The following is a 7,602-nucleotide window of genomic DNA, read 5'->3' as shown; positions in this document are numbered from 1 at the left end:
GGATTTGCAGTAGAGGACACTTGCCCCTCAAGGTCAGTGCTAACCCCAATTTCCCAGAACAGTGCTAGGGGGCACTGAACTGCAGGTAGCTGGGGATTCAGTAGGAGGCACTCTCCCCACACAGTCAGTGCTGACCTCAAAACCCTAGAACAGTGCAAGGGGATGGTGGCCTGCAGGAGGCAGGGGCCCTCTCCCCTTGCAACAGACTACCCCTGTATTCACCCCTTGCACACTGTTATAATAATCTTTGTACAAAGTACACCTTGTGAGGTATCATTTGTAAACTCATAATTTGCTGGACATTATTGTCCTGATAAAATATGTGTGGCAACAGCGTATGTGAAGTTATAAGATGCTGGTGTATGGTCTTGTTAACACATTTTTCCAAACCACAGCCCTGCCCAAACAGAAGTTGGGAAACAGGTCTGTCCTAAACAAAGGAACGTATGCTCCGCTTCATTTGCATTTAAGCAGCAATCAGAGGCATCAAGCAGGAAGGGTAGAAAAGGAACCGCAAGCAGGTGAGGAAGAACAGCAGGAAACATCCTTACTTGCACTCTCTTTGTCTCCTGCATCTCAGCTGGAAATGTTTTCTAACGGAGGGGCTGACACTATGAAAATGAGGGACAAATACCCCTTCTCTTTCCTTTCTCTCTGTCCATGGATTCACTGCACCATGCGGAACAAAGGAAGCAGCTGTTGAACTGGGGCTGGGGTCCTGACCTAAGAAGTTTGGCCAGTAAGACTATTGAGAGCATGTGATGAGCTTCAAATTTAACAAAGTTTGTTAAGTTAGGCATTTAGTTGAGTTTTATCTATATTTTTCTTGTAACCATTTCTCACTTTTATGCCTCATGACTTCTACTCCCTGAAAATCTCTCTCTTTGTAATTAATAAACTTGTATTGTTTTATCTAATCCAGTGTGTTTAAATTGAAGTGTCTGGGAAACTCCATTTGGGATGGCAAGTTGTGTGCATATTATTTCTATTAAAGAAAAACTGACTTTGTATTATCGAGGAGAGGGCTGGGCAGTACAGGACATACATTTCGGGGGAAAGGGGGACGGAATCTAAGACTGGGAGTGCGTTGGGGTCATCCTGCAGTACAACCCAGGCTGGTGAGAGCCAGAGTGTAACCCAAGTGTGGCTGGCAGGCTGCAGTTACACACACAGAAGCCAATTCCAGTTGGGAGGTATCATGGGCATTTATTTAGGGGCAGCAAGGAGAGGGACCAAGGCCCGGGGACCATCCAGCACGATTGCTTCCCAGCCTAGGATGGGGAGGAGACTTGAACCTCCTTTTTGTGCTGGTCGTACCACACCAACAGGTGTTGGCTGGCGTCTCCTGTCCTGAACTCCAGCCAGCGTCCATCTCCTTGGATGATGATCCTGGCATTCTCCCAGAGCCAGTACTGCCTGGGGTCCTGCTGGGCCACCAGATCTATAGCCTGGCTGAAGCAGGCAGCCAAACCCTCCGTCATCAGCCCCTTCTCCTCCAGCTCATTCTTTTTCCTGAGGATGTCTATTGGGGTCACTTTCTTGCCGCATTCAACGGTGAATTCCATGCTGAGGCGAAAGGTTCCTTCACAGCTGGCACAGAAATTCCCCGACCTCCTGGTTGAAGGCTGCCAAGAACCGAAATAAATCGATGCATTGTGGATTAAGGGAGTGGGGGGTGGGGGTGGAGTCCCACTGTGCTGCAGTATCTCAGCTTTCATGCAAAAGAAAAAAGTTTGTTTCTAGCCCTCACAGCAGTGAAGAAAACATCCCAAACGTGGAGTCGGTGTCACCAAAGTAGTGATGCCTGAGTCTGCAGGCAGCCTGGGCCAGTCGCTCTGAGAGGCTGCCGCCTTCACCATGGTGGAACGTTGACTCTGAACCCTAATGACTACCTTTCAAACACATTGGTGATCAAAGCATGTAAGAACAGAAAGGAACTAGCATGGTCTGACGATCCACACGTCCCTTTGCAAGAAGCAGTTTGTACTGGTGTTGTGAGTGGATGGGGTTTTGGTTGTGGGTGGAGCCTGGGAAATACCACTACCCATTCGGGGGGAGAAGGGTGTGAAGGGACAGCATGTTGATAAGGAATCCCACTATCCTCCAATTTCTTGTATTCTCTATACCTGCAGCACTGCCTACAGACCCCACCCAAGAGGGAGGGCTTATTTGACTAAGCACTGTACATGCATATAGTGCAGTGGTTCTCAAACTTTTGTACTGGTGACCCCTTTCGCATAGCAAGCCCCTGAGTGCAACCCCCCCTTACACATTAAAAAACACTTTAAAATATATTTAACACCATTATAAATGCTGGAGGCAAAGCGGGGTTTGGGGCGGAGGCTGACAGCTCGCGACCCCCCCCCCCCTCCATGTAATAACCTCACAACCCCCTGAGGGGTCCCGACCCCCAGTTTGAGAACCCCTGTTATAGTGTATATCTCTCACTATTAGAACCTAATCTAGTCCCAGAGCTGGAGCAAGAACCCAGGAGTCCTGACTCCCAGTCCCCCTTGCTTTAACCAGTAGACCTCACTCCCCTCCCAGAGCCAGGAAGGCGGGAGGAGGGCAGACAGGAGATGGGAGCATGGAAATTCTCACATTTGGGGGTGAAGGAGGAAAGGTAATTTTCTCAGGGGAGTTGGGAGGGGGCTGGAGAGATGTGGGGTTGTGGGGGGGGGGGACAGGGTACAAGCCCCATGACCAACCAGCTCCTTCGCCGCCGGGAAACCTGGCGTCTGTTGCTCTGTCCGCTTAGCCTGTGATTTGCTGCCAGCGACGCAGCACCTGTGCCAGGCTGGGGCAGGCCCTGGAACATGTGGGACGTGCAGCCAGATGTGACTGAGTAACCGGGCAGGGAGTGGAGCCAGGCGATAAGGGTAAAACTGATCTGGGCGGGAGCCAGAACTTTTCCAAGGGCCAGGCCCTGACTCTGGACTGAGCGCCCCCAGGAACAAAAGGCCAGCCCAGCCCCCTGTTTTCCGCTCCGTGTGCCAGCTGCATTCGTTGACCTGCCTTCTCTAGCAATATGTGGATTAGTGGGAAGGGGGGGCACGCTCCTGGAGCTCCATTCCTCCCCCGCCCCCAGCTTCCTCTATTTCCCTGCTGCTCACCCAGATCTTCCCCCTGTGTCACCCTTATTCCCCCCTCCCCGACTTCCAGCTCCCCCCCATTCTCAGCTCAATGCTAGGGGCTCACTGTGTCCCATCCCCCCTCGGTCCCCATGCCACAGGCTCCATCTGCCCCCATCCCTCCTCACTCCCCGTGCCATGGGATCTGTCTGCCCCCATCCCCCCTCGGTCCCCATGCCATGGGATCTGTCTGCCCCCATCCCCCCTCGGTCCCCATGCCATGGGCTCCGCTGCCCCCATCCTCCCCTCGCTTCCCATGCCACGTGCTCTGTCTGCCCCCATCCCCCCTCGCTTCCCATGCCATGGGTTCCGCTGCCCCCATCTGCCCTCGCTCCCCATGCCACGGGCTCTGTCTGCCCCCATCCCCCCTCGCTCCCCATGCCATGGGCTCTGTGTGCCCTGCCATCGCCCCTCCCCCCAATGCCCAGGGATCTGTCTGCCCTGCATTCTTCATACCAGAGTCCCCCACTTTCCCTCCACCAGGGATGCTGTGTACTGCACCCCCCATCCCATAGCAGGGTACCCCATTATCCCCTGCATGCCAGAGGCTGAGTGAACTCCTGCTTTGCTGCCACACCCATTATTTGTCCGGGAGATAAATCATTCAAGGTGCCAACAGGTTCTTCTCCACTGGGAGGCTGGGCAGGGGTATGTTTAAGTTGGAAAGCATTGGGCTGGTCGCTCTGGCACAGGTGCTTGATGTTGGGCAGTGCTAATCCCGGGCGGGGCAGAATTCGATGTTTTATTTTTAAATTTTTGAATTTCGATAGGGAAAAAAATCGGTTTTTATTTTTTAACCTGTTCGTCCCAATTATGATTGATTTTAATTTAAGTTCTTAAAGGTGACAGTGGCCAGGACGAGTGCCCCTCCTCCCGCCCTAATGCCGGGGGAGGCCACCCCTCTGCTGAGTTTCCCCCCTCCTCACAGGCCTGGCTGGGGGGGCGGGGTGTGTGGCACTCTGTACCTCAAAGCAGCACCCTGGAACCCCCATATTCACTCCTGTCATATAATTATGTCCTATTTCATACAAAGCGTGTCACATAAGATAGTGATTCTCAACCAGGGGCTCTTCCAAGGATTACATCAACTCCTCTGGATATTTGCCACATTTTACAAGAGGCTAATTAAAAAGCCCTAGTGAAGTCAGTGCAAACTAAAATTTCAGACAGACCATGACTTGTTCATACTGCTCCATATGCTACACACTGAAAGGGAAGTACGATATTTATCTCCCAATTGCTTTATTTTATAATTCTATGAGAAAGGCAGCAATTTTCCAGTGCTAGCGGCTGTGACAGGTCTGTATTGTTATGTCTGATTCTGTAAGGACGTCGTTTTTAAGTGAGGTGAAACTTGGGGGTAGGCAAGACAGATCAGACTCCTGGAAGGAGGACAGTCGTCTGGAAAGGTTGAGGTGCTGTAGGAAATGAGCAATCCTGTAAGCGATTGGCTTTGCCTCGCCAGCCTCAAGGGGAAGGAATAGCGAAGGCTCATGAATGTCTCCTCACGGGTCACTTGGGAGAGGAGGCCCAGGACCGAATGGCTAATTCAACATCTGTGCACTCAGGCACCCAGCCTGGGACTCAGGTTTTGAGAAGGACCTGTGTAACTGACCACCCAGAGGGGAGCAGGCACACAGCTGACTTCTTGGGGACAGAGATTGGGGTGACAGAGGGTACCCCAATCCAGGTCCCACCTTTTCAGGACGCGGGTCCTGATAGGCGTTTGGAAAGGAACCGTGTCTCTTTAAATCAAGGAGAAAAAATGTGGTCAAAGGCTGTATTGTCGTGTTCAGAAATAGTATGGAAATCAGTGGTTTTCAAACTTTTTGTATTAGTGATCCCTTTCACACAGCAAGCCTCTGACCCCCTCCTTATAAATTAAAAAGGGGGGGGGCAATTTAATTTAATGGGGGCTCGGTGCTGTCAGCCCCACAGAGCTGACAGATCATGACCCCTATGTAACCACCTTGTGACCGCTGAAGGGTCACGACCCCCAGTTTGAGAACCCCTGATAAATAGACCTGACCTGACATTATCATGTTTATACGGAAGAAAAAGTCCGGCTATATAGCCAAACTGTATAGCAATGTCACCAGATTCTTTAATCGTGCATTATCGTCATACCTACAGTAAGTGCTGTGACTGCAGACAAAACTAGCCATCCTATGAACCAGTATAATGTAACTTAAACAGCTGCTGTTTTCTTGGAAAGGCTAGCATACCTCAAGATTTTCCCTCTTCTTCCACTGTTAATTCTGAGAATAACTATTTTATGTAACATTTTCTTTTCGATTGCCCCCAAATTTCCAATTCTCCCACACGTCCGGAAAAAAATGGACCCCCTTCTATTTTTTCCCAGACATTTACAGGTTTTTTTTCTCCTAGACCTTCACATCTCTAATCTCAGCTTTCATTCAGAACAAAAAGAAAGTGTCTAGCCCTAATGATTGCGAAGAAACCCTCCCAAATGTGTCCTCTGTGTATGTCTGCCTGAGTTTGCCCAGAGCCTGAGCCCATTGATCTGAGAGGGAGAGATGCTTTCTCAGGTGCAACTGATGCAGTGACTTCTGCCTGAGTCTGCCGAGAGTCTGAGCCGAATGCTCCGACAGCAGGAAGCTGCCCCTTGTATCTCTATAGGGCATTAAGTACCTGGGGCCGGGGTGCTGTGAGGAAGAGCACAGCTGACCCAACCCCCTATCCCAGCAGGAACACCCTAACTGCTGCATTCAGTACTGCGGGAGAGGGGCTCCTGTCACCCCTGTGGTGCAGAAGGGGGGCCTTGTACCACTGCCTCTTGGGAAGGTTGGGAGAGGTAGTGGGGCAGGTTCTGCCTCTCAGTCTCACTCCAACTGGGTGCAGGGCCAGTGGGAAGGATGCTGGGCATGTCCCTGGGGCTGGAGTGGGGAGGGTCCTGCAGTGGGGGAACAGAGAAAGAAGGGGGGCACAGGAAGGGGAGACAAGGACAGAGGGGGCAGGATCCAGACCAGGGGAGGAAGTGGGAAATCCCCACATCTTGGGGAGGAGGAAAGGTATTTTTCTTAGTGTGAGGAGAAGACAGGAGAGAAGCAGGATGGTGGGGGTAGGGGGTACGAATCCCAGACCTACCAGTTCTGATGCTGCTCCTGGGTCCCCGATGTGCAGCTTAGCAGCAAGCAGAGAAGAAGCTGGCTTTCCCCTCTGCTTAGCTTTCGATTTCCTTTCCTCCCTGTGACGCACTGCCCAAATGGGAAAGGGAGGGGCAGAGATTCTGCCAGGATTTATAAGCATGACAAACCAATTAGCCAGGTTTCAGAGTAGCAGCCGTGTTAGTCTGTATTTGCAAAAAGAAAAGGAGTACTTGGGGCATCTTAGGGACTAACCAATTTATTTGAGCATAAGCTTTCATGAGCTCACTTCATCGGATGCATACTGTGGAAAGTACAGAACATCTTTTTATACACACAAACCATGAAAAAATGGGTGTTTACCACTACAAAAGGTTTTCTCTCCCCCCACCCCATTCTCCTGCTGGTAATAGCTTATCTAAAGTGATCACTCTCCTTACAATGTGTATGATAATCAAGGTGGGCCATTTCCAGCACAAATCCAGGGTTTAACAAGAACGTCTGGGGGGTGGGGGTGGGGGGTAGGAAAAAACAAGGGAAAATAGGTTACCTTGCATAATGACTTAGCCACTCCCAGTCTCTATTCAAGCCTAAGTTAATTGTATCCAATTTGCAAATGAATTCCAATTCAACAGTCTCTCGCTGGAGTCTGGATTTGAAGTTTTTCTGTTGTAATATCGCAACTTTCATGTCTGTAATCGCGTAACCAGAGAGATTGAAGTGTTCTCTGACTGGTTTATGAATATTATAATTCTTGACATCTGATTTGTGTCCATTTATTCTTTTACGTAGAGACTGTCCAGTTTGACCAATGTCCATGGCAGAGGGGAATTGCTGGCACATGATGGCATATATCACATTGGTGGATGTGCAGGTGAATGAGCCTCTGATAGTGTGGCTGATGTTATTAGGCCCTGTGATGATGTCCCCTGAATAGATATGTGGGCACAGTTGGCAACAGGCTTTGTTGCAAGGATAGGTTCCTGGGTTAGTGGTTCTGTTGTGTGGTATGTGGTTGCTGGTGAGTATTTGCTTCAGGTTGGGGGGCTGTCTGTAGGCAAGGACTGGCCTGTCTCCCAAGATTTGTGAGAGTGTTGGGTCATCCTTCAGGGTAGGTTGTAGATCCTTAATAATGCGTTGGAGGGGTTTTAGTTGGGGGCTGAAGGTGATGGCTAGTGGCGTTCTGTTATTTTTTTTGTTGGGCCTGTCCTGTAGTAGGTGACTTCTGGGAACTCTTCTGGCTCTGTCGATCTGTTTCTTCACTTCAGCAGGTGGGTATTGTAGTTGTAAGAATGCTTGATAGAGATCTTGTAAGTGTTTGTCTCTGTCTGAGGGGTTGGAGGAAATGCGGTTGTATTGCAGAG

The sequence above is a fragment of the Caretta caretta genome, chromosome 14 (assembly GCF_965140235.1).
Source record: "Caretta caretta isolate rCarCar2 chromosome 14, rCarCar1.hap1, whole genome shotgun sequence".
Lineage (NCBI taxonomy): Eukaryota > Metazoa > Chordata > Testudines > Cheloniidae > Caretta > Caretta caretta.
This window is presented reverse-complemented; position numbering follows the sequence as displayed.